Here is a 27,850-nt window from a genome sequence, read left to right on the forward strand (position 1 = left end):
TTTTGTTTGTTGGCTTTTTGCTGAAACTTAATTGGCTGGTCAAGATTTTGAAGTGTCAAAAGCATAAGATGTTACTTATAGGATTTATTTTGACATTTAAATTTGACATGGTCGAAACTGCTCCAAGAGTTGTTGGCGTGTTTGATTTCTCATCGTTGGATAGTTTGCTTTGGGTATGAAAAATGTAAATGGCGACATATGCCTCATAAGACTTGAATGGGCACAGAAAATTTCTAATTCCAGAATAACCATATTCGCAATGCATTCTAGACTGTGCAGCCATTTTATGGGAGTATTTTGGGGAAAATATTAAAATGCTTTACCAGGCTATTTATGAAATAATTATTTCATATATCAGTGAGACATGAGAATATGTGCCATGCTTTATAGATACCCGTTTATAAATTGCATGTAAAAATTCAGAGTTGATATATTATTTTCCCCCAAATGTACCCCTGGAGGGCAGTATATCCTCAAAGATGTTTAGATTTGTAACTAGAAATACTTTATATTTAATTATCTTTGCATCAAGTTGGGATGACATCATGCTCCTTTCTGGAGATTTAAATATGTAACTGTCCAGAGTATAGATCTGGTATTTTTGAAAAAATCTTGATATTGTGGGGGGGAAGGATGGATTAGGAAATTAGTCATACATTAACTGTGTGCCTGTTTATTTTGATATGCCCCCTGCCCTGAGAGAGGGGGGTTATTAATTGTTCTTCTTAACATGGTGTCATTTAGTTGGAAGAATGTGTAGGCCAGACTAGAGCCATCTGTGTTTCTAAATCAAGATCTGGGGTGGAGTTTTTCCAAACCAGAGTCTTTGCAGTCTGTTTCTGGAACTGGAAGCTTGATCTTTTGATTATTTCTTTTATGTATTGAAATATGTGTATCCTGCTTTTCTTTGTGGCTCAGGGCAGATTCCTGAGGAGAATCTGGTGGAAACAGGCAAAGACAGAAAGGCAGGCATTTGCTATTTATACTAGGTTGGTGAGTTCCAAGGTTTTATAGCCCCTGCCAATCACAGGGGCCAGGGTTTTACACCAGGGCCACCAGCTCCGTGTTGGGAAATACATGTAGATTTTAGAAGTGGAGCCTGAGGAGGGCCGGGTTTGTGGAGGGGAGGGACTTCAATGACATAGAATCCAATTGCCAAAGTGGCCATTTTCTCCAGGTGATATCTATCAGCTGGAGATCAGTCATAATAGCAGGAGATCTCCAGCTAGTACCTGGAGGTTGGCAACCCTATTTCACACCCAACTGTCCTCCGGAATTGGGATGACCTCACAGAAGTCTTGCCCTGAAACTAGGGCTGCCAGCTCCGGGTTGGGAAATACCTGGAGATTTTGAGGGTGGAGCCTGAGGAAGGCAGGGTTTGGAGAGGGGAGGGACTTCAATGCCATAGACTCCAATGGCCAAAGCAGCCATTTTCTCCAGGGGAACTGATCTATGTTGCCTGGAGATTAGTTGTAATAGCAAGAGATCTCCAGCCAACACCTGGAGGTTGGCAACCCTACCTGAAACCCTGGGGTTCCCTGGGCAAACCACTAGGTCCCCTGACAGAGCTCTGATTTAGATGTTTGAGCCATTCATGGTGCCTCTGCTGCCTCACCACGTCGTCAGATGGTGGTGTTGATCTTCTGTGGTTGTTGTGGGACTGGCACTGTTTTTTTCCACCAAGAGGGATAATCATGGTGGCTCTCTTGCTTGCCTATTCAGTCCATCTCATTGGCTCAATTTATAGACACATCAAGAATCCCATTGGAATCCCTCAAGAAAGTCTGCCCAACCAGTTTTTTATTGTGATGTACCACTCAAGTTCCATTTTCCTCAGCTCTAGATCTGGGCAACCACTCACTTCTGCTGCACACCATCGCTGATATGGGGACATTCATGATGCTCTCTGGAAGGTCTTCCACATCTAGGATGGGGTAATCCTTGCCTGATGACCTTCTTGAGGCCGAGGACTCCATGGTGCCATCAGACTGACCCTTCACTTTCTCACCCTCATTTGTTGCTGCAGCAGAATGATTTTATTCACAGGTGTTTGTGTTTAAAAATAGTACTTCTGTTACAACATAAGAACATAAGAAAGGCCATGCTGGATCAGACCAAGGTCCATCAAGTCCAGTGGTCTGTTCACACAGTGGCCAACCAGGTGCCTCTAGGAAGCCCACATGCAACACTACTGCAGCAGCATTATACTGCCTGTGCTCCACAGCACCTAATATAATAGGCATGCTCCTCTGATACTGGAGAGAATAGGTATGCATCTTGACTAGCATCTGTTTTTACTAATAGCATGAATAGCCCTTTCCTCCATGAACACGTCCACTTCCCTCTTAAAGTCTTCCAAGCTGGTAGCCATCACCACATCCTGGGGCACGTATCTAAGTTTATTTTAGATAGTTGAATCTGAGTGTTGTTGTTTTAACCAAAGGAGGACAAGATATAAAACTGGCTAGTTTATAAATCCTGATGGAACACTTGGCAATTCAATACACAGACAAATGGGCTGACCCCAATGAAAAACAATTAATGCTAACAAAGTGCCATCTGAACCAGGATTTGCAAAGCGCTTCAAAACCCTGATTAGGAGGAGAACCCTGATTAGCATTAACTATGGTATGTTACTCACTGTAAAAGTACATTACATAGACATTACAGGTTATTCGTGCATTACATTTATTCAATCAAGGGATTGATGTCGAGTCTGCACCAGATAGGACTGCTGTGTTGAAAGAGTGGGTTTTCAGTGGGGGGAGGTTTTTTTTAAAAAAATATATTTTTATTTCATATAAACATAAAACATACAGAATAAACACAAGCAATACATACCCAATACATTACATATACAAACAACACAATACTTATACAAAATCTAAAATATAGTAAAATAAGCTTTCACTGAGTGGACATATAAAGTTTTTTGTTTCCCTCCTGCTGCCTTCCCAGTAAGTACAGTCATATCTTTATATGCTTTTTAATCAATCTTTCTTATGCTGTAGATACTTTAAACTTGCCTGAAAGACTAATTGTTATTAAATCATTCTAACAACTTAAATAAATTTGTATATATATTGTGTGTGAGTGTGTGTGTGTGTGTGTGTGTGTGTGTGTGTGTAAAGTGCCATCAAGTCACTGCCAACTTATGGCGACCCCTTTTGGGGTTTTCATGGCAAGAGACTAAAAGAGGTGGTTTGCCAGTGCCTTCCTCTGCACAGCAACCCTGGTATTCCTTGGTGGTCTCCCATCCAGATACAAACCAGGGCTGACCCTGCTTAGCTTCTGAGGTCTGACGAGATCAGGCTAGCCTAGGCCATCCAGGTCAGGTCATACATTCAGTAGATTCTATTATATACTTTTTTATTATAGCATTATAAAGGTAAAAGGTAAAGGTCCCCTGTGCAATCACCGGGTCATTCCTGACCCATGGGGTGATGTCACATCCCAATGTTTACTAGGCAGACTTTGTTTATGGGGTGGTTTGCCAGTGCCTTCCCCAGAGATCTTCCCTTTACCCCCAGCAAGCTGGGTATAATGCTATTATAGCATTATAGCTAAACATTTTCATTTCCAGTTCTATGTTGTTTATGGACATACGCATAGTATAGCTTCCAATTTTTTGAAACTCTTCACTGGATCTTTTGTTCACATAATTTGTCAGTTAGCCATCACAGCGTACTCTGCTAGCTTGTCTTTCCAATCTTCAGTATCTGGATACTCTTCTGGCTTCCATTTTGTAGCAATCATCAGTCTTGTAGCTGTAGTCATGTATCTGAACAGTTTTTCCATCGGCTTTACAATAACTGATGGTAAAATTCCTAACAACATGATTTTGGGGTCCATTGTAAATTTGACGTTTATAATTTTTTTGCATTTCACTATGAAGGTCACTCCATTTTAAAAAAATCTTCTTACATGACTACCATATATGAAAAAAGATTCCAGGGAGGTTTTGATATCTGCTTACTTGTCCAATCTTTGGTGTGACTCACCTTTAACCAACTGCACCTGATTTGTCACATGCACCCCTTCCAAGAAAGCATATTCTTAACCTTCAAATCCCATTATGGCCCGGGACTAGGGTTCCTTAAGGACTGACTACTCCCTATATGGACCTTGCCAGTCATGTGGGGCCTGCACCCCTTCATCTTCTGGGGTAAGGTGGGTCCCTATCAGAGAGAGGGCCTTTTCAGTTGAGATGCCCTGCCTGTTGAACCTGACCCCAAATCTCTTTGCTCGGGGCCTTCTCTGTGGATTTGTAAATAGCAGTTGAAAGTGTTGTCATTTCCCCACAAAGTAGGGTTTCATTTTTTCTCTTTATTCTCCATGTTTGGTTTAACATGGTCATTGCTGCCCATCATGGCTGTTTTCTTTGGTGGTTAACTGTTATTGTTCAGTATTGATTGTGTTGTATTGGATTGCCCCCCCCCCTTCGGAGCAGCCGTGAGAACCTTGTTATGAGGCTGCCTTAAAAGGTCTTAAATGAATGAATAAAAACATGAGGATCTCTTAAGAAATGGCAGCTGGAGCTGTCAGAATTCAGAAACTGCTGCTGAACACGTTTCTCCTGCTTGCTGGCACAAGAAGGGAAAATGCCAGGAGAGCTCAGCTCCCCTTTTAAAGATTTCTTCATTTAAAAACGTTTCAATACCCGGCCTTTCTCCAGTGTGTAAAAATTAGATATTGCTCTTATCTTGCAAATTGTCTTCAATTGTGTCTAGGAAGCATTACTTCCTACTGAATGAAAACAAGAGTTCTTGAATTCTGTGATTGAATTTACAATGCCAATAGATCGTCGATCTGTTATGCATAGCTGTTTCACTCACCGTCACCCCTCTGATGACTTCAGGGTTTTATGTTGATTATGAATGCCGCTTCAGACTGTCAGAGGTCACCTTGCTCTCCCCCTGCCTTTCCCTATGTTTTGCCCACATTTACAAATTTGAGATAAAACAGGTCTCTGAATATGCAAACAAAAGGCAGGGAAAGGCAGGGGAGAGTGAGGCTGTTAGGTGGGGATGTATTTGGCTTGTTGCACCCGCCCCGCCCCAAGAGCCGGCGTTCCTGGGCATCCTGCCCATCTCCAAGGTTGCTAGGCTTGGTCTCCAGGCTGCTCTTGTTGCTTGCCGCTTCCAGGCAGCTCTCTGGGCAGCTCCCGAGCCCCGGCTCACCCGGTGTTTGGGGAGATGACATAGCCGGCACCTGGGAGGTGTGCGGCAGGGTCTCCTGGCCTCTTTCCTCAGCGGCAGCTTCAGCGACATCCTCTCTGGGCTCCTGGGTGTGTGAGGGGTAGGGTGGGAATCCCGAGGCTGTGGTGCGTGGCTGTGGCTCAGGACACAAATGAAAACTGAGTAATGAAATCTAACACAACAGAACCAGCAAGTTTTTGTTCTGGGCCCCCACTTGTAGTTTCTAATAGCGAAATCAGTTAAATCTGAATTTCCAGCTATTGGACCTGTGAACGGACAAGACAGATCTTTCTACAAACCTGAACAATGCCCCATAAATATATATATGGGGGGGGTAAATAGTCCCAAACAATAAAAGTAGTCCCTGTATCATTAAGGAATGCTCTCAGTGGCTGTCGCTAGGCAACCACAACAGACTTGCTTTTTGGTAGTAAAAGACAGGGGGAGAACAAGCTAGCTCCCTCATCAACATGACATCCCTTCAAATATTTAAACATGGCTATCATGTCTTCCCTCAACCTTCTCTTATCCAAACTAAACAAACCCAACTCCCTAAGTCTCTCCTCATAGGGCATGGATTCCAGACTTTTGACCATTCTGGTTGCCCTCCTCTGGACACGCTCCAACTTGTCAACATCCTTCTTAAATTGTGGAGCCCAAAACTGGACACAGTATTCCACGTGAGGTCTGACCAATGCAGAATACAGTGGTAGTATTCCCTTGATCTAGTCACAATACTCCTATTGATGCAGCCCAGAATTGCATTGGCCTTCTTAGCCGCCATATCACGCTGTTGACTCATGTTCAGTCTGTGGTCCACTAAGACTCCCAGATCTCTTTCACATGTACTGTTGTCAAGTCAACTCTCTCCCAACCTGTCCCTGTGCCTTATGTTGTTTCTGCCTAGGTGAAGTACTTTACACTTCTCCCTATTGAAATCCATTTTATTGCTTATGGCCCAGCTCTCCCATCTGTCGAGATCATTCTGAACTCTGACCCTACCCTCCGGGGTATTAACTAACCCTCCCAACTTGGTGTCATCCGCAAATTTGATTAGCATGCTCTCTATCCCATCATCCAAGTCATTTATAAAAATATTAAATAGTACCGGTCCCAGGACAGACCCCTGTGGCACCCCACTGGTCACTCCTCTCCAGGATGAAGTTGTGCCATTAATGAGCAACCTTTGGGTTCGGTTGGTCAACCAATTACCAATCCACCTAACAGTAGCAGTGTCCAGCCCACTTTGGCCTTTGGGTTCGGTTGGTCAACCAATTACCAATCCACCTAACAGTAGCAGTGTCCAGCCCCATTTTGGCCTTTGAGGGAGGACTCCTCAGGGTATGACCTTGGGCCAAGTAGACATTCTCATCCTAATTGATAGGGTTGCCAGCTCCAGGTTGGGAAATACCTGGAGATTTTGGGGGTGGAACTTGAGGAGGGCTGAATTTGGGGAGGGGAGAGACTTCAATGGGGTATAATGCCATAGAGTCCACCTTCCAAAGTGGCCATTTTCTCCAGGGGAACTAATCTCTTTTGTCTGGAGATTAGTTGTAATAGTGAGAGATCTCCAGCCACCACCTGGAGGTTGGCAACCCTACTAATTGACCTCACAGGCAGAGCAGAGCAAAGATTAAGAGCACTGGATGCATCCCAGTGGGCTGGTGGCCTCCCACACACACTTGGGCTGGTCACCCCTCTTACAGAAAGGCTGAGTACGACCCACCCAAGGTGGGAGAGGTGGCACCAGCCAGCCTGAGGAGAGGCAGGGCCAACAGAGCGTGGCCAGCAAGAACCCATGAAAGAGGTGAGACAGGGGAGGTGGCAGTGCCTGGATCAGCCTGCTCAAGGGGAGACGGACACAGGCACCCCGGACAAACCCTGCACCAGGGGGAAGCAGATGGCAGCACCCAATGTGAGCCCCATGGGAGGCAAAAGTGGCCATTTTCTCCAGGGGAGCTGATCTCTATCGGCTGGAGATCAGTTGTAATAGTGGGAGATCTCTAGATAGTACTTGGAGGTTGGCAACCCTAGCTCTTCCCCCAAAACCTCCCGCCGGTGGCGAAGAGGGACTTGGCAACCCTAAAGCCCTGTGAGAGACAAGAGAAGCATCCAGCCAAGATAGCTCCGATTTTGTTTCAATGACATGTTTTTGTTGGTTTTCATAGTTATTAAGATGTGACTTTCTTAAGTGAGATAAAGTGTGCCATCAAATCACAACCGACAAATGGCGAAACCCATGAAGTTCCACCTCATGGGGTTTTTAAGGCAAGAGATGAGCCAAGGTACTTTGCCATTACCTTCCTCTGCCCAGCAGCTGCAATCTTCCTTAGTGGTCTCTTGTCCAAGTACTGGACCCGCTTAGCTTCCGGCCTCTGAGATCAGACACCTTGGTGGCCCTTTCTCCTGATCTCTGTGAGACCCATCAGTTCATTTATCCCCCGGTTTTCCTTTTCAGGCAAAATAAATTTCAGTTTCTTTCCCAGACCGTCTCTTTCTGAGCTGTAGGAGTCACTCTAGGCATGCAGCACAAACGGTCCCCTCACCAAGCTTTTTTTGAGATTGGAAGCTTAGGCTGTAATCATTAAATGAAGGCTGCCGTTTAGCCCAGAAATAGAACATCCTGAAAACCTCAGGGGAATATCATTTCTTTTTGTTTTGATGGCTGTGGGTAAAATATTTAGCAAGTGTTTAAATTCATGAAGATATGCCAGATTGCCCAATATCGACAGTATTTGTACATCATCTGGTCACTACTGTCCTTAAGAAATTGCTGTCCACACAGTTCTGGTGACTGATTATTTGACTGAGCCAAACATCAATGGGATCTGAACAACTAACTTTGGAAATAAGGAGAAAATGGCCACTTTGGCAATTGGACTCTATGGCATTGAAGTCCCTCCCCTCCCAAACCCGTGCTCCTCAGGCTCCATCCCAAAAATCTTCAGGTATTTCCCAACTCAGAGCTGGCAACCCTACTGGAGACCCACAAAGATACTTGATAGTTTTCCTTTCTAGATCAAATATGAGTCTGCGATTCCTTTGATACTATGAGTAGGAAATGGTCCAGAACAGTAAATGAATTAGCACATTTCTACTTGCACAAGATCTCCCACAATGCCTACGATTTTCTGTCCTATATCCTACCATGGCCATAAATTACTTGTATAATGTCTTACATAATCAGAAGAATGACATGGGGCATGCAATATTTAACTTAGTGCAAGGGGCCAGCATTAGGTTTTTCCATGCTTCCATGAACACAAGGATCCTGGTATGCATGGAAATCCTCTAGTGAATCCCAACCATTGTTTTCCATTCTACTCAAAGGGATATGTTTGCTTTTATGTTTCACATGGGGTATGTGCCCCAGCTTTCCCTCAAGGTCATTTGCTTAAGTTGTACAGTCTGGATTCCTGGATCTTGGAGTGGTCATAGAGAATGAAGGAAAGACTGTTTGCATAGGATATTTACCACTCGTCTCTAGGGAAGTGTTAGCTACAGAACTGTAGCAACAGCTAGCAATGAAAAGCAAACATTACAATACAGTTTGAGAGCCAGCTTGGTGTAGTGGTTAAGAGCAATGGTTTGGAGCGGTGGACTGTGATCTGGAGAACCAGGTTTGATTCCCCACTCCTCCACATGAGAGGTGGAAGCTAATCTGGTGAACTGGATTTGTTTCCCCACTCCTACAAACAAAGCCAGCTGGGTGATATTGGGCAAGTCACAGCTCTCTTAGAGCTATCTTAGAGCTCTCTCAGCCTCACCTACCTCACAGGGTGTATGTTGTGGGGAAGGGAAGGAAAGGTGGTTGTAAGCTGGTTTGAAGCATTCAGAAGTTCTAGTTCAGAGCAAATTCACATTTAAACAGAAATAGGGATGACAGTTCAGATCACTTCCCATTTGCTAATTAATCAGTGAGCTGTTTGGCTGCTTACAACCGATTCTTTTGCAGGATCAGACTTCTTGCAGCTATTAGTTGCCTCCCAGCTGGTGAGACTTCTGACCTCCTGTAGGGGAAATTTTGCTCTGTAGACAGCAATTGGAGGGGGCATCAAGAGCCGACTCCCAGTGGATCAGCTGGAAGTCAGATTATTCTGATCTCCCATCCTGTAAATGTTGCTGCCTCCCAGACTTACTGGCCTACAGAGAAAAGGAGAGAAACAAGGTCTTTCTCCTCTCCCGTTTGCAATGCAGAGATTAAAAGAATTGAATCTGTCCCCACCTAGCATTCCAAGCAGGTGCTGTACTACTGAGTGGCAACCCCAACCAGGTCCCTGCTTATATCTAGCTGGCAGGTGTTCACTCATATCTAGACAAAGCCTGACAAAGAAAGATAGACCAGGAGGATAATGGGGGCCCCAGGTTGGAATTTTGTGTACTATTCCAACTACAAGATAGGGCTGTTGAGAAAAAAATTCGGTACAATTCGGATTTGGCAAAATTTGGCCCGTTTTGATTCAGGAAATGCCAAAGTCCAAAATCCCCCGATTCGGATCTGTGGAATATGGCGCAAGATTCGGAGTTCGGGAAAAAATTAAGCCAAATAAAGCCATTTAAAGCACATTCGTGCCTTTCCACGGCTCCGGGAAGGCATGTTTGGAGGTAGAGGTCCCCAAATTTCAGTGTAGCTTGAGGGGATCCTTCTTGCAAGAACCCCCAAGTTTTGTTAAGATTGGATCAGGGGCCTCCGAGTTATGGGGCCCAGAAGGGGGTCCCCCCATCTGCCCATTGGAATAAAGCCATTAAAAACACATTCGTGGCTTTCCACGGCTCCGGGGGGGCATTTTTGGAGGTAGAGGTCCCAAACTTTCAGTGACACTTGAGGGGACCCTTCTTGCAAGAACACCACTTTTTGTAAAGATTGGGTCAGGGAGTCCAGAGATATGGGGCCCGGAAGGGGTCCCCCCAATCTGCCCATTGCAATAAAGCCATTACAAACACATTCACGGCTTTCAGTGGCTCCGGGGGGGGGGGGCATTTTTGGAGGTAGAGGTCCCACACTTTCAGTGTAGCTTGAGGAGACCCTTCTTGCAAGAACCTCCCAGCAGAACAGGTAAAGCCACCCCCCTTTGGCTTCCCCCCCTCTCTCTCTCTCACACACACACAGAATCTCCCCCCACACACACACACAGGAAAAAAATTATAGAGAATTATAGAGAAAAGCCCCCAAATGGGTCTTAGTGTGGATGTCTTCTTCTCTTCCATCAGGAGCAGGGACTGGGAGTCAGGACTCAGGAGTAATCCAATACGATTCTAGCAGACTCACACATACAGACTCTCTCTGGCCATTTATGCACGGGAGGTTTTGCCTTGGATTTGCCGCTCTCTAGATGCACATTAAGGATTGCCTGCTCTCATTCATTCCAATGGGTGAATGGGGGGGACCCCATAACTTGGGATTAATTGCCTTTTAGTCAGACCGCCGGGCCGGGGTAATGATACGGCCCAACTGCTGAGGCAACCAGACCCCCAGGCCGGGGTAATGGTACGGCCCAACTGTTGAGGCAACCAGACCCCCGGGCCGGGGTAATGGTATGGCCCAACGCGAATGTGTTTTTAAAGGCTGTATTCCAATGGGCAGATGGGTGGGGGAACCCCTTCCGGGCCCCATAACTTGGGACCCCCTGACCCAATCTTCACAAAACTTGGGGGTTCTTGCAAGAAGGGTCCCCTCAAGCTACACTGAAAGTGTGGGACCTTTACCTCCAAAAATGCCCACCCCCGGAGCTGCAGAATGCCGCAAATGTGTTTGTAATGGCTTTATTGCAATGGGCAAATGGGGGGACCCCTTCCAGCCCCATAACTTGGGACCCCCTGACCCAATCTTAACAAAACTTGGGGGTTCTTGCAAGAAGGGTCCCCTCAGGCTACACTGAAAGTGTGGAACCTCTACCTCCAAGCAAGCCCCCCCCAGAGCCGCGGAAAGGCGCTAATGTGCACACGCACCCCCCCACGGGGATCTCTCTCACACACAAACAGACACTCTCTCTTTCTCTCCCCGGGCCATGCAGCAGCTGGGTTCACGCACTCAACCGTGACTGATTGGCCAGAAGAAGACCCGGCTTGGCCACCATTGGCCAAGGGAGAATGCTTCTAGTTGCTTACTAACTGATGGTTATGCTGTTGATTTGGAGCCCCCGAATTTTCTGAATTTATTCGGCGTTCACCAGAACTTGCGAATTCGGCTCCTCGTTTTTCCGCCTTTTTTTAATTCGGCTGTATCCGAACCAGAAACCGTCGAATCGGTGGAAATTTGGCTGTTTTTCGGTTCAGGATGAACCGAATCGACAGCCCTACTACAAGAGGCTCAAGAAATAAAACTCTGTAATCCCTGACAGAGATCAGAATAAAAATACTCTGTGACAATCTGCTGGCATTTTTTCTGCTCTGAGAGTTTAAATGGCTTTTCTGAAATGTGGAGAAGGCCAGATAATGCCAGTAAATAAGCTTCAAGGCCCATGTAAAGATAAGGGTTCACACAGTCGCTGACGGAAGCTAGATATGAAATGTACACATTCTCTACCTGAAAATGAGAGAGGTCTGAGTTCCAAAGGTCAAATTTAATGAAAGAACTAAGATTTCCTGTGCTGGATCCCCAAAGGACAGGCAGACATTTAGAAAGCAATACCATGCTGTTTCTCTTACCATTCTTGGTGGCTCCCTATCCCTACATCCTCAAGTGTCATCTGACACCAGAATATGTCTGTTGTAATATTGCTGCATTCTCCCCTTCCCTCTCCCTGTGGCCCAATGCAATGAAGGTCTCCGAGAAAGCAATTGACATGGATCCCAAATTAAAACCTAGGCTGTCAGTTCTTCTGAGGCACAAAATGCTGCTGCTCTGGGTGGGCGGTGGAGGTGGAACGTGGTAAGTCCCAACAGGGGGAAGAAGAACAAGAAGAAGACAAAGAAGAAGAGTTGGTTTCTACATGCTGATTTTTTCTATCTTTTTAAGGAGAATCAAACTGGCTTACAATCTCCTTCCCTTCCTCTCCCTACGACAGTTTAGATCCATGCTGCACCCCCCCCCCCGCCAGCCTCCCGGGGAGTCCCGAGAAGGCAGGTAGCGGGGCTTTACAGAGAGCCACACTGCCAAGCCTGGCAGCGTGGATCTAAACTAAGCCCCCCGCCCACCTCACTGGGTGTCCCAGGGAGGCAGGCGGGGGTGCAGCATGGATCTAAACTAATTTTGGCAGCATGGATCTATTTAAAGCACCCTCTGTCCACCTCCCTGAGACCTTCTTCTTCTTCTTCTTCTTCTTCTTCCTCTTCTTCCTCTTCTTCTTCTTCTTCTTCTTCTTCTTCTTCTTCTTCTTCTTCTTCTATGCTATTTTTAAAACAATCACCAGGAAGAAGGTGAGGGGTAGTCAGTTGGCTACTCCTCCAGTGGGGCACCAGTGCATTAAACTGTCCCCATGGTAAACAGATGCTGGGTAGTGGGAGAGACAGACATGTGACAGATGGGGCCTTAGACTGGCAATGCAGTGAAGGGAAGCTGGGAGCTTTGATCCTCTCAGTGGGTACTTTTTACAAAGGCCAGGTGGTGGCAGTGGGTGAACAGACAGAGGAAGAGAAGAGTCCCTCTGGGTGTTGGGAAAGCCAGGTAGGTGGCACGAGCCAAGCAGAGACCTCAGATGACCACTGATACCCAGACACCTTGGAGAATAAGGCAGAACAGGGCCTGCAGGTCGGGGAGGGGGTGTTCTGCCAAGGACCCTATGAACTGAAAGAGTTCACAGATCAGATCACTTCCATCTGTGATCTTCTACATATCCCCCCCCCCAAAAAAAAACTCCTACAGAACGTTTGTGGACTTTATGGGACTACATCTGACACTGAAGCAAGAATGTGAAATCCTCCTCCCCCACCACCCACACACAAAACGACTGTGTTGACCTGATACTTTCTATATTTGCAGAAGACTCAAGAAGGGAAGTGGGAGACTTCTGCCAACTGCCTTTCAAGATGGCATCCTACTCTGCTCCTGAGGTACCCCAACCTTCAGAAGTGGATTTGGGGTGGGGAATCAGCAGGCTTTAGGGAGAAGTAAATGGGAGAGAGATTGGTTCTGTGCATTATGTAAGTTCACAGTGTCCAACTCAATGTGAGGAGGAACCGCGTGGGTGAAAGAGTTTGTAGATGACTATCTTGGCAGCAATTGGCGCAGCAGTTCCTGCAGCGCTACATGTAAAGCAATTCTTACAGAGTCATTCTCAGCAAAGTTCCCCGTTAAAGTCAATGGGTTTCGAAGGGTGTAACTCTTTTTTTAGGATTGCAACCATTTGTAATCTGGATAGACATAAACTATTTCAAATGCCCACGTTCTAAACAATCCAGTCTCAAAAGCAGCACTGAGATGAAATGGTGTCAATAATGCTTTGGAATCCCCAGTCAGCAGTTTCAGTAGGTTGTGAGAGGAAACAATCTTGCGATTATGCCTCAAACCTGTGTTTTGCTGAGCTCAGTCCTTCTCATGAGAAGTTACAAGAGAAGCACAAGGAAAAAGAGACGGCAGTATTGCATTTGGAAGCAATAATTTGATGGTCCTTCAGGCATCCATTTTGAAATAGGTTTAGTCAGGGCAATAGTGAGCCGACAGGAAGCGCAGCCTTAAAAATTTAGCACTGGGAATCAATGAAGTAATGACCAATACACTCACACAGGTCAATAATTTAGTCGGTTTGGTGTCGACAGCAAAGGGGATGGAATTGACCTGTGACACTCCTGTAATAGTAAACAAGACGCAGGGATCGATACTAAAATTAATCAACTTTAATTTGGCTGAGTAAATGAATAGACAGTCCCTGCAGACGTAGATCGACACCAAAAGAAATAACTCAAACCCAATTCTTTGTTGTGCTGAGAGAATACAGACAATCTTTTTTTTTAAGGGGAAATAACCCAAATTGGAAACATCTTGTTGGCTATGGTAAATCAGTTCAGCTACTTTCTTAACGAAAGAGCAGCAAATTATAGGAATGCTTCCATTGGTTTTAACTGTCTGCATAAGATATCAAAGGAAAATATCCTCTCTAATAATTTTTAAAATGAACAAAAGGCATGAAATGATCTTTGTTTTAAATGTCACTAAAGCAAGACATCATTTCTGTAATAGTAATACAGTATTCATGCTGTGCCTTTTTGAGTAATGACCCGGTGCTAGCACAGGGAACTACCTTTACTTTTTTGAGCCCCATGGCAATACTGCAGTCAAAGCTCTGCTCTCAACCTGACTTCGATCCCGACGGAAGTTGGTTTCAGGTAGCCGGCTCAAGGTTGACTCAGCCTTCCGTCCTTCTGAGGTTGGTAAAAGGAGTACCCAGCTTGATGGGGGTAAAGTGTAGACGATTGGGGAAGGCAATGTGAAACCACCCCGTAAACAAAGTCTGCCTAGTAAACGTTGGGATGTGACGTCACCCCATGGGTTAGTAATGACCCGGTGCTTGCACCTTTACCTTTTTTATAACTGGGAGATGAGCATTATTCCCATATTACAGGTTGAGGGCTTCAGGTACTGGAAAAAGTAGAATAGTTATAGCAACTTATACTGTGGTATAATGATCAGAGCGGTGGCTCTTAATCTTTATTCTGCTACCACTCACCAAAAACCGAATGCTCTTGAATCCATGTCTGAAATAGGGCATAAAAGGAGCACTTAGACAAGGCAAGGTTAGGTAGATTTCTTTCAGCTCATTCCTGAAAATTGGGCCGAACTTCTTACGAGGCGGCGTGACGTCGCTGCCAGCATAAGTGCATGTGACCACGTGTTTAAACGCACTTATGCTGGTGGCAAGGCCAGTCCCGCCACCGGCAGAGTGCTGCGGGACCGCGCCTCCCCCTCTGCCAGTGCGGCCTCTCCGTGGCGCAGGCCACGGCGTAGAGAGGCCGCGCTGGCGCAGGGGGCATCCCGGGGGCATTCCCGGGGGGAGGAGATGCCGGGTAAGTGGCTTCCTATCCCATTTCGGTCCTCGCCGCCAGTGCCCCAAATGCCGGTGCTGCACCTGCTTTTTAGCAGGCGCAGCCTCGCTGTTCCCTATGGGGCGAAAGGCCCTGGTAAAAAAAAAAAAAAAAAAAGCAGCCGCAAAATGGCTTTTTTTTTTTTTTTTGCGGCGTGCACAATTTGGCTTAGGAAGAGGCACCGCCGTGCCTCTTCCCTGCTGACTCCGCACGCCGCATTTTCAGGAATGGTTAATCATATAAGCATTAATATGATCATATAAGCATATGATACACAGATCTCAAGCAGACACTCAATGAAATTACCTGGTAGCTGTCAGCCCTTTCTTTCTTTCTTTCTTTCTTTCTTTCTTTCTTTCTTTCTTTCTTTCTTTCTTTCTTTCTTTCTTTCTTTCTTTCTTTCTTTCTTTCTTTCTTTTTCTTTCTGTCATTTTATCCTGTCTTTCCACCCAATCAGGGTCCACAAAGTGGCATACATTAAAGACACTAAAACAATTAAAATACAGTTAAAATTATAAACAATTCAATTAAAAACACATAAACAAACAACACTAGAAGGAGGTCAATGTTACCCAAATCAGTGTACATTTGTCAGGGCCATAATATGCAGTGGCTTCCCCCGGCCCACACAGAAAAGATGTATGACCTCTTAAATGCTTGGGACCATATTGCCTATGGCGTTTTATGCAGCATACATGCGAGCCTTACCTGTCAGGTGAGCACCGGCTTCGAAGTGCTGCTTATGAGGGAAATCTCAGCCCCTGAGGCCCCTTCTCCAGGGGGGTGCTGCCACTTCCTTGGTTGACCCCATTGGCCAGCCTCCTAGTCGGGTTCCAGACTGAACCTGGGAACTTCTGATATCAAGCAGAAACTTTACCACTGAGCTATGGTCCCTCCATGTTGAACTCAGAGCCCAAGTTCCCGGTATGATTACAAAGGTTTGAGCCCTAATGTGATGAAGAAAATAGAGCATAAAGGTAAGGGCCTCCTGGGTGGGTAGAAAGTTCCATAGATGGATAGATGGATAGATTTCTTTGCAGAGAATCTATACATACATTTAGAGCAGCCATAGTTTAAAAAGCAACAATGGCAAGAATTACTGTAGAGGGAATTGAAATTCCATAATTATGTATTAGTGGAAATAAATTGCACTTGTATAATTCTAAGTTATATCATTAACAGGGGATCATTTCTATCTAGAGTACAATGAACATCCTGTAATTTAATTTTAATGTTACTGGGGAAAAGAAGAAGAGTTGGTTTTTGTATGCCAACTTTCTCTACCACTTAAGGAAGAATCATACCGGCTTACAATCACCTTCCCTTCCTCTCCCCACAATAGACAACCTGTGAGGTAGGTGGGGCTGAGAGAATGTGACTAGCCCAAGGTCGCCCAGCTGGCTTCATGTGTAGAGTGGAGAATTTAACCCAGTTCACTAGATTAGCATCCACCACTCATGTGGAGGAGTGGGAAATTATCATCATGATCAGCAAAGGGACTGTTGATCATGATGGTCAAATAGTACACAACAGTGAGTTGATATAATCAGGGGGCTTGACTTGTGTGTGAATGAGGAGGCTGGTCGAGCTTAGCTTGACTTGGCAATTAGGTTGGTGTCTTAGCTCTCAGCATCCCTGGTGAAGTAGTAGCACCCCATGACATCTAAAACATCTGTTAAAGCTGTTTGCTTAGATGGGTAGAGTGAGTCAGCAGCAGCCATCTTAGGTGGGACAGATAACTGGATTGTAAGTGATATCTGAGAGCCAGCATGGTGTAGAGGTTGAGGTGTCAGACTTGGACCTGGGAAACCCAGGTTTGAATCCCCATTCTGCCATGGAAGCTTGCTGGGTGACCTTGGGCCAGTCACACATTCTTAGTCCTGACCCTGGCTAGTATTTAGATGGGAGACCTCCAAGGAATACAAGGGGCGTGACATGGATGCAGACAATGGCAAACCACCTCCCAATGTTTCTTGCCTTGAAAACCCTAGGGGGTCACCATAAGTTAGCTGTGACTTCATGTTAAAAAAAAGTGATATCTGCCCTGACCTTGCTAGCCCGATCTTGTCAGATCTCGGAAGCTAGTCAGGGTCAGCCCTGGTTAGTTCTTGGAAGGGAGACCCCAAAGGATGTTCAGGGTTGCAACACAGAGGCAGGCAGTGACAAAACATTCTGAATGTCTCTTGCCTTGAAAACCGTATGAGGTCACCATGTCTGTGACCTGATGACACTTCCCACCATTAAACCCTAGTGCGGGGAGGGGGGGGGGAGAATCTGTATATCACATTTAATAGAAGAAGAAGAAGAGTTGGTTTTTATATGCTGACTTTCTCTACCACTTAAGAAAGAATCAAACTGGCTTGCAATCAACTTCCCTTGACCCCCACAACAGACACCCTGTGAGGTAGGTGGGACTGAGCGAGTGTGACTAACCCAAGGTCATCCAGCTGGCTTCATGTGTAGGGGAAACAAATCCAGTTCACCAGATTAGCCTTCGCCAATCATGTGGAGGAGTGGGGAATCAAACCCGGTTCTCCAGATCAGAGTCCACCGCTCCAAACCACAGCTCTTAACCACTACACAACGCTGGCTCTAAATAGTTAGATATTTCCTAATATGCCTGTGTTGTCTTTGCCTGATTCATGAAAGTAGCTAATTTATAAGTAATAAGAACATAAGAAAGGCCCTGCTGGATCAGACCAAGGCCCATCAAGTCCAGCAGTCTGTTCACACAACGGCCAACCAGGTGCCTCTAGGAAACCCACAAACAAGACGAGTGCAGCAGCACCATCCTGCCTGTGTTCCACCGCACCCAAAATAATAGGCATCCTCCTCTACTAGAGAGAATAGGTATGCAGCATGACTAGTAACCATTCTAACTAATAGCCATGAATACCCCTCTCCTCCATGAATATGTCCACTTCCCTCTTAAAGCCCTCCAAGCTGGCAGCCATCCCCACATCCTGGGGCAGGGAGTTCCACAATTAAACTATGCATTGTGTGAAAAAATACTTCCTTTTATCTGTTTTGAATCTCTCACCCTCCAGCTTTAGCAGATGACCCCGTGTTCTAGTATTATGGGAGAGGGAGAAAAACCTCTCCCTGTCCACTCTCCAAACCATGCATAATTTTATAGACCTCTATCATGTCTCCCCTCAGCCGCCTTCTTTCCAAGCTAAACAGCCCTAAGCGTCTTAACCGCTCCCCATAGGACAGTTGCTCTAGTCCCCTAATCATTAGGAATTAAGGAAGTAATAAAGTCAACAGATTTCCTGTACCTTAAACATCCTATGTTCATAATTCACTTCAGTCACAAATTGTTTCAGTTGTAAATAGTTTTCCCCACAATATTTCATTTACATGATATGTGGTAGGACCCAATATTCTTGTATATGTTGTATTAAAGAAACTATCTTTTATAACTGTGATATAAAGACTTCAGTTTTGACTATGAATTTGAAAGTAGGCAAATCTCTTAACCAAATGGGTATTAAATCATTTTGAGAAAACATGGATGTGAAAAGAGATTGACTAGTGAACTCCATCTGTCAAAATGCCTGAGTTCCTTGAGGTCTCTTTCCTTTTCCTCAAACTTTTTTTATCCTTCATCCATTGGGAGGGGCCAATATGAGTGGTGGAGCATCTGCTTGATATGCAGACAGCTCAGTGCCCAGCATATCTAGTGAAAGGGATCCGGGAGCAGGTGATAGGAGCTTGACACATGCTTCTCCATCCCAGAGAACCACCTCTTTAACTTTTTCCTTTTTCAAGCTCCCATGACCCTCAGGTCTTGAGCAGTTATTGTGGAGGGGTTTTTTTTTCTATTTCTTTAAGGAAAATATTGTGGAGAGATACTTGGCTAATGCCAGTATTATGCTTGGATCTCTATCCACCAGCAAAAAGGGGACTGTTATGGTGGCAGGTAGTTTTGTTAAAATAGGAGTGATCCATTGGTCACATTGGAGTTTTAAATGGGGGCACTCCAACATCATATGAGAGAGTGTATCAAGTTTTGTCATATTACATGAGCAAAGTCTTTCTGGGTAAGGTAAAGGACTACCTCTTTTCACCAGAATCACCCTTCAAAAACCACATTTTCCATGAAACCCTGAGGCTACTTCTTGTCTATGTGAAAGAGTTGAGTTTAAAGAAGAAGAAGAAGAAGAAGAGTTGGTTTTTACATGCCGACTTTCTCTACCACTTAAGAGAGACTCAAGCTGGCTTACAACCACCTTCCCTTCCCCTCCCCACAACAGACACCCTGTAAAGTGGGTGGGGCTGCAAGAGTGTAACTAGCCCAAGGTCAACCAGCTGGCTTAGTGTGTAGGAGTGGGGAAACAAATCCAGTTCACCAGATTAGCCTTCGCCACTCATGTGGAGGAGTGGGGAATCAAACCCGGTTCTCCAGATCAGAATCCACCACTCCAAACCACCACTCTTAACCACTACACCATGCTGGCTCTGGAGCACAAGGTCTGTCTAGAGGAACTGCCATCCTCAGATAACCCTAAGGAAATATTCGTACAAATATTAGTAGCAACTTCTGAAAAAATCTAAATAGCCAATCTGCACAGCTCATCAGAAGCCCCACCTGGCCCCACCCACTTTCTAAAAACACTTGGTGGGTATCAGGAAAGGAGGTGGTGGGTGCCATGGCACCCAGGGGCACCAAATTGGGGACGCCTGATTTAAACAGTGGTAAACATTTCAACATGCAAAACAAACTAAACCAGGAAAAAACACAAAGGAAACCAGGCCTCCCCTAATTCTAATTTTAAACTGCTGTTCCTGTACCTTAACAGGATAGCTTCCATTTCAGCACTGTATCCAGGTCAGCTTTGAAGATCAATACCAGAACTATGAATCAAGCCCGGAAACCAATCAATAACTAGCACAGTTGACACAATACTGGTGAAATATGATCTTTGCAGTGGGCTCTGATTAAATATCTTGCAGCTACGAATTCAAAGGGGGAATTAATATAGAATTTGAGCTAAGGTGATAATCTTTATGAACCTAATAAGGCTACAGAACAATTTTAAGATAAGATCTACAGATGGAACTAAACATTACTGAGAATGTGCTGCTGTCCATTGCTTTCTGCTCTCATCCCATAATCTTAATTGATTGAGGGCAGCCGCAGATTGCCATCAGTGCTGGCCACCCTGCTTCCCTCCTGTACCTCCCCCCCACATCCTTGGTCTGATGGGGTGGGCTCTTAAGCTGTTACTAGGGTTACTAGGGGTTGCCAACTTCCAGGTATTAGCACAGAGCACAGAGAAAATAACAAAGTGCAAATATATTAAGTGCTACAATATTACAACTATATACAAGGTGTATCTTGTTATACAACATTCAGTCATCAAGGTCCAGACTGCTACACTTTGTATCCTTGTTGGGAACTGGCCAACTCCTCTTGATATACCAGGATGGATAAATAATTCTACTACAGCTATACCCCTCTGGGGAATTGTTAATTGTCCTGATATCAGAATCCATTATTGGAAATATATGTATATGTGAACTACGAAATTGAAATTTATTATTAGAAGTGGGACTGTTGAAGAACTGAAGAATCGAAACGGCCGTATCCCCCTTCTATTTCTTCTGGTACCAGCATTGGACCTTTGATGACTGAATGTTATATATGAACAAAATTTGAAGGACTTACATATATCATACAGGACTGTTTGTATATAATTGAAACAAGATACACCTTGTATATAGTTGTAATATTGTAGCACTTAATATATTTGCACTTTGTTATATTCTCTTGGCTCTGTGCTGATTTCCAAACCTCTTAGGTACGAGTACAGAGGTGTTTGCTTATCTCCAGTAACTTCCAGGTATTAGCTGGAGATCTCCTGCTAATACAACTGATCTCCAGCCGATAGAGATCAGTTCCCCTGGAGAAAATGGCTGCTTTGGCAATTGGACTCTATGGCACTGAAGTCCCTCCCTTCTCCAAACCCCACCCTCCTCAGGCTCCACCCCAAAACCTCCCACTGGTGGTGAAGAAGGACCTGGCAACCCTAGCTGTTACAATCTCCCACAACTGCTCTGTGGACTGAGCACCATCTTTGTATTTTGTGTTTGCAACTTGTATTCAGAATGAATTGAATTATTTTTTATTGTTTTAATAATTCAACTAAGAAATGTTAGATTTTAACTGATTTATTGTAATGAATTATTGTAACCCGCCCTGAACCTGGCCTCGGTTGGGGATTGAGGGCGGGCTAGAAATCAATCAATCAAACAAGCAAATAAATAAATCTTACAAAATTTATAAGTCACACCTTCACGATGTGAGTTTTGCCCACCCCCTCTCAGATTTTTGGCTTTCAAATGGTGTGGTGAGGCCAATTCACAACATATCAGCAATAGATATGTTCACAGGAGGAAGAGATCTGGATGGTAAAACAAAACCTATTCCCTTCACTTTCCCCCTCAGTGCCATAATTGCATTTATTATTTATTTCGTTACGTAACTCTCATTTCAGACAACAATAAACTACTGTCTACATTTTATTGTATTGTCTCAAGAGATTAAAAAATAATATATGTTTACAAAATAAACCCTAATGAAAAGTAGCCATGACCTGGATCTCGTCAGATCTCAGAAGCTAAGCAGGGTCAGCCCTGGATAGTATTTGGATGGGAGACCACCAAGGAATACCAGGGTCATGATGCAGAGGCAGGCAAATAGCAAACCACCTCTGAATGTCTCTCACCTTGAAAACTCTATGGGGGTGCCATAAGTCAATTGTCACTTGATGGCACTTTCCACCGCCACAGCACATTGCATGCCTGTCTTGGGTAGCCCAGGCTAGCCTGATCTCATCAGATCTCAGAAACTAGGCAGGGTCAACCCTGGATAGTAATTGGATGGGAGACCACCAAGGTAGTCTGGAGTTGCTACTCAGAGGCAGGCAATGGCAAACCACCTCTGAATGTATCTTGCCTTGAAATCTCAGCTGCTAAGCAGGGTCAGTCCTGGTTAGTACTTGGATGGGAGACCGCCAAGGAAGTCCAGGGTTGCGACACAGAGGCATGCAATGGCAAACCACCTCTGAATGTTTCTTGGCCTGATAACCCTATGGGGTTGCCATAGGTCAGCTGTGACTTGACAGCATTTTACACCACCAATATAAGTTTAAAACATACAGTTAAAAGAAGATCCTATTCTAATCGAATATAGTGCAATGCCAGATGGCGCCCTCAACTATATCCTATCCCACGGCATCCTGGTAGGCTGAGCCTAGAGGCCCCTCTGGACTGGGCTACACTGCAGGGCTACTTGGATGATGCCAAGAGGAGGCTAACCCACGTCCCTTAATTCAGCTTGCTACAGGACTACCTTAACATAAGAACATCAGAAAAGCCCTGCTGGATCAGACCAAGGCCCATCAAGTCCAGCAGTCTGTTCACACAGTGGCCAACCCGGTGCCTCTAGGAAGCCCACAAGCAAGACGACTGCAGCAGCATTCTCCTGCCTGTGTTCCACAGCACCTAATATAACAGGCATGCTCCTCTGATACGAGATAATAGGTATGTATCATGACTAGTATCCATTTTTACTAGTAGCCATGGATTGCCCTCTCCTCCATGAACATGTCCACTCCCCTCTCAAAGCCTTCCAAGTTGGCAGCCATCACCACATCCTGGGGCAGGGAGTTCCACAATTTAACATACCATACCATCCCCGGCCACCTTCCACCTCCCTTCCTAATCCTTTATTTGCTCTGTTCGAATGGGGATTCTCATAATCTGTTTTAATACAGCAGCAGGTTTTATTTAGGGTGATTGGATAAGAAGCTGGCTGCTTCAGCAAAGATTCTCACTGCTTTAAAAAAAATGTAGTCTGAAAAGGAAAGATGGAATATTGAGGGATAATTTCTTTTGCAAAAAATTACTAGTGCTATTACCCACTGAAATAGAACAGAAAAGGAATATTATTATTTGCGTTACCCTGTCAGTTCACATGCTTATTTCACAGGTATACAATCGCCAGTGAGGATAGATTCCCTTTTAGAAGTAATTGCGAAACAATGGAAATATAACCCATGAGTGGCCATGAAAGCCTTTGGAAGGCAACTGCATTTGTCACTGTCTCCGTTCATTATTATCAGACACATGGCTTGTACATTGATTCAGTGTTCTCCCTTAGTTCTTGAGCTAGTGTACAGACTATGTTTCTAATAAAAGGTTTTGTTTCGAAAGTGCAGCAGTTATTGGGGCCCTGTTGGAATGTGGTGATGTCATTTCCTGCTTCCTTCTTTGCTGACTCACATATTTGATTTTGTTTTGTGCAAGTTTCCGCTGCCTTCTCCTCTTGGTTTTCAGACTTCAGAAGGACAAATATCTTGAACTTTCCGATGGTTCTGCCAACCATCTTATTTCCCCTACCCTAAATATTCCTCTTTCACTTCCCTACAAGCTCCCATACACTCTTCTTTTCCTGCTTCCTTCTCCCCTTTCCATCCGCCATCCAACCTATGCTTCTCTCCTGTCTTCAGTTTCCCTCCTTTCCTATGCAAACTATTTATTCTTTCCTTCTTTTCCTTATCTTTTCCTGCAGCCTTCAAGCCCACCAACTCATCTTTTATCTGTCCCCCATCCTCAGCTATATATAATATTTATTTACTTCATTTATACCTAGCATTTCTCCACAATGGGGATCTAAAGCAGCTTACATTGTTCTCCTCCCCTCCATTTTATCCTCACAACAACCCTGGGAGGTAGGTTAGGCTGAGAGCCTGTAACTGGCCAAAGGGTACCCAGAGAGCTTCACAGCAGAATGGTCTCTTAGATCCTAGTCTGAAATTCTAACCAGAAGAAGAAGAAGAAGAAGAAGAAGAAGAAGAAGAAGAAGAAGAAGAAGAAGAAGAAGAAGAAGAAGAAGAAGAAGAAGAAGAAGAGGAGGAGAAGGAGGAGGAGGAGGAGTTGGTTTTTATATGCTGACTTTTTCTACTACCTAACGAAGAATCAAACCAGATTACAATCACTTTCCCTTCCCCTCCCCACAACAGACACCCTGTGAGGTAGGTGGGGCTGAGAGAGTGTGACTAGCCCAAGGTCACCCAGCTGGCTTTGTGTGTAGGAGTGAGGAAACAAATCCAGTTCACCAGATTAACCTCCGCCGCTCAGGTGGAGGAGTGGGGAATCAATCAAACCCAGTTCTCCAGATCAAAGTCCACCACTCCAAACCACCGCTCTTAACCACTACACCATGCTGGCTCTCATGTGCCTCATTTATAGATGTGTGTAGGAGTGAGGAAACAAATCCAGTTCACCAGATTAGTATCTGCCACTCATTTGGAGGAGTGGGGAATCAAACCCGGTTCTCCAGATCAGAGTCCACTGCTCTAAACCACTGCTCTTAACCACTACACTATACTAGCTTCTGTGGGGTGGCTGCAGGTGAACAGTAGCTAGCAGCCAGGTCTGGGTGAGTCATACAAGTTGCATGCTATCAAGTTGCCCAACAGTTGATGACAGGCCTAGCCTCAACAAGTCTTCATTCAAAGCCCAAAACAACCCTGGAAAGGGCCCTGTCTCTCCCCCCCTGCTTTTTACTGACATAAACCAAGGCTTGAAGGCTAGCAATACACTTGTGGTTGCCTAGCAATGGCCATTGAGTTTCTAAAAGCTGCAGGCACTACTTCTGTTATCGGAGGGAGAGAGAGTTAATCCCTCATGTTCTTTTTTTCAGATTTCAGATTTTTCTGAAATTCTGGGCCCTTTTTTTGTAGAAAGATATCACAGGAACAGTTTACATCTGGGTTTGTTTGCCACTATTTCTTCATTGTGTTCTCAAAAAAAATATTGCAATGAGAATGCAGATGATTAATGTCTATGGGGAAAGGTACATGTCTAATTTCAGAACGAGATGTAAGTAATGCGCACATTGACAGATTCACTCCTCTGGCACGCTACGTGCTACAAGAAATAAATCTGTTGCTTGGAAAGTAAACAGTATTAACACATAGAAATTGTTGTGACTGCTTTTCTATGAAGACACCAGTTTCAAATCCATTAAAATGTACTTCAAAGGCACAAAATGCACTTTCAGGGCAAGTGAGAAGCGGAAGTGGTTTACACTTTCACATTTGTAAGGTTTTTAGAAGTATTCTCAGGCACATTCCCAGTTGTGGAAGTCCAATTAAGTATCATCTAAAGTCCATTGCTGTGGTTTCATGCAATATCCAGCCCATACTAGGCAGTTCTTCAAGATCTGATGCACTCAACTGTTTTGTGAAAACAGAGATGGATAGTGATGATAATTTGTGCAGTACGTCATGTGAAGAATTTAGGGGTGCTCTTGGACATGAAGCCTTTTAGAAAAAAAGGTTGGACTAGTTGCTTGGCAACACCTTCTTTCATTCACATCTGGCTTTGTAAGTTGCCTTTTGGATTTGGGTGACCTGGCCATACTGATCTGTGCTTCTGTGCCTCCTCTAAACAGGATTTCTGTAAAACATTCCATATGGCTCTGCCCTAGCTACCATGTATGACTGGACTGACTGCTCCACTGAAGTAAGCAGTATCAAATCACTCTTGTGATACTCGGCTAATAGTACACAGAGTAAAAATGTAGTAAGGATTAATATGCCTCATGGGAGGGAAGGTGGAATGGTATAGCTTGATCCCATCAGATCTTGGAAACTAAGTAGGGTCAGTACTTGGAGGGGAGACAACCAAGGAAGGATGAAGAAGAGTTGGTTTTTATATGCTGACTTTCTCTACATTTTAAGGAGAATCAAATCAGCTTACAATCTCCTTCTCTTCCCCTCCCCACAACAGAACCCAGAGGTAGGTGGGGCTGGGAAGGTTCAGAGAGAACTGTGACTTGCTCAAGGTCACCCAGCTAGCTTTAAGTGTAGGAGTGGGGAAACCAACTTGGTTCATCAGATTAGAATCCACCGCTCATGTGGAGGAGCAGGGAATCAAATCCGGTTCTCCAGATTAGAGTCTGCTGCTCTTAACCACAACACCACGCTGGCTTTGCAGAGGAAGGCAATGGCAAACCACCTCTGCTTCTCCTTGCCTTGAAAGCTCCTTGCTTGTGACTTAACAGCATATACACAGATACATAAGAATTAATCTATCTCCTCCTCAATCCCCATCCCTAATTAAAAATCCATCCATTCAAACAGTCAGAGATCAAATGCTTAACCATTGGTATTTATTCTATTTTCCTGTCCTCAGATTATTATTTTTTAAATTAGAATTCTGTGGTGCCCATTATCTAATTTCCACTGTTTAACAAGCAGTTCTAATAAGTAATGTGATACATTGTCTTAATGACAGCGATCCTCATAAATGCAGCAAAACAGAAGCTGATGCATTTCTGAGCCACAATTAGCCACAAATAACTCCCTCCCCCCTTGTAATGCAGTAAGATTTTTATTACTGCTGTAGAGTTAGTGCAGGTACTATAATCTTTCATACTGTGAGTCAGTGATCGCACAATGCAGGAACGCTCTCCAAAGCCATTCCATCTTTCCATAACCTCATTTGATCATTAATCCACAGGCTGAACTGATATAGGATTCTGCTCACAAACATTTTATCAGCTCATCTGCTGATTGCTTTCCTGAAACTTCACCCTCCTTTAACACTTTCTTCCAGTCTCTCTCTCTCTCTCTCTCTCCTTAACACTATAAGGTTATAACACTGACCTGGATGGCCCAGGCTAGCCTGATCTCATCAGATCTCAGAAGCTAAGCAGGGTCAGCCCTGGTTAGTATTTGGATGGGAGACCACCAAGGAAGAGCAGGGTTGCTGTGCAGAGGAAGGCACGGGCAAACCACCTCTGTTAGTCTCTTGCCATTAAAACCCCAAAAGGGGTCGCCATAAGTCGGTTTCCACTTGATGGCACTTCACACACATAAAGAGAAAAGTTGCCACATCTCTCATGCAATTGACCAATCTATTTGACAGCAGATAATGCAGATAAAGCGTCTTTAGCTCTTTTATCTAGGGAGTGATATATTTATTTCATGCAATATTATTTTGTGGACATGCTAAAACAATGTGCTAGGGAGTTTTTTATATGCCAACTTTCTCTACCACAAGGAAGACTCAAACCAGCTTACAAACTCCTTCCCTTCCCCTCCCCACAACAGACACCCTGTGGGTGGGACTGAGAGAGTTCGGAGAGACCTGTGACTAGCCCAAGGTCACCCATTGGCTTCATGTGGAGGAGTGGGGAAACCAACCCGGTTAGCCAGATTAGTGTCTGCCCCTCATGTAGAGGAGTGGGGAATTGAACCCAGTTCTTCAGATCAGAGTCCACCACTCCAAACCACTGCTCTTAACCACTACACCACTCTGGCTCTCTTTTAATTACCATCCACATAAAAACCCAAACCAAACCAGAGGAAGTCTGGAAATGCTTTTCCTGTTCATTTCATTCTGAGCACACTCCTTCATTACCATTACAATTATTTGAACAGTGGATATTTGATTGGTCTAAATATCTTAGCTTGAGGGCAAACTGCCAACCATATCAGCCTTATTGTTTGTCTCAGCTGCCTAGGTAGGAAATCCTCTCTCCCCCCTTCATTACCAGCCTGTTATTATCAAAGCCATTGCAAGGGGAAGATCCAGTCCATACCAGGGGAAAGAACCAGAGAGAGGGAAACCACTATAGACTCAGACTGTTGTGAGTGACAGGCAAGAATCTGGGT

The 27,850-nt window shown here is 44.7% G+C and overlaps 1 long non-coding RNA gene across 1 annotated transcript in view; it reads right to left on the reverse strand.

Annotated features, from left to right (window-relative positions):
- The window catches only part of LOC130481957 (uncharacterized), a 243,140-nt gene that overhangs the window by 44,821 nt on the left and 170,469 nt on the right, over positions 1 to 27,850 (reverse strand). Inside the window, exon 2 of the long non-coding RNA XR_008933486.1 lies at positions 12,440 to 12,528. This is a non-coding gene — a long non-coding RNA (uncharacterized LOC130481957). The remainder of the gene's footprint in view (positions 1 to 12,439; positions 12,529 to 27,850) is intronic.

This window comes from Euleptes europaea, chromosome 8 (genome assembly GCF_029931775.1).
Source record: "Euleptes europaea isolate rEulEur1 chromosome 8, rEulEur1.hap1, whole genome shotgun sequence".
Taxonomy (NCBI): domain Eukaryota; kingdom Metazoa; phylum Chordata; class Lepidosauria; order Squamata; family Sphaerodactylidae; genus Euleptes; species Euleptes europaea.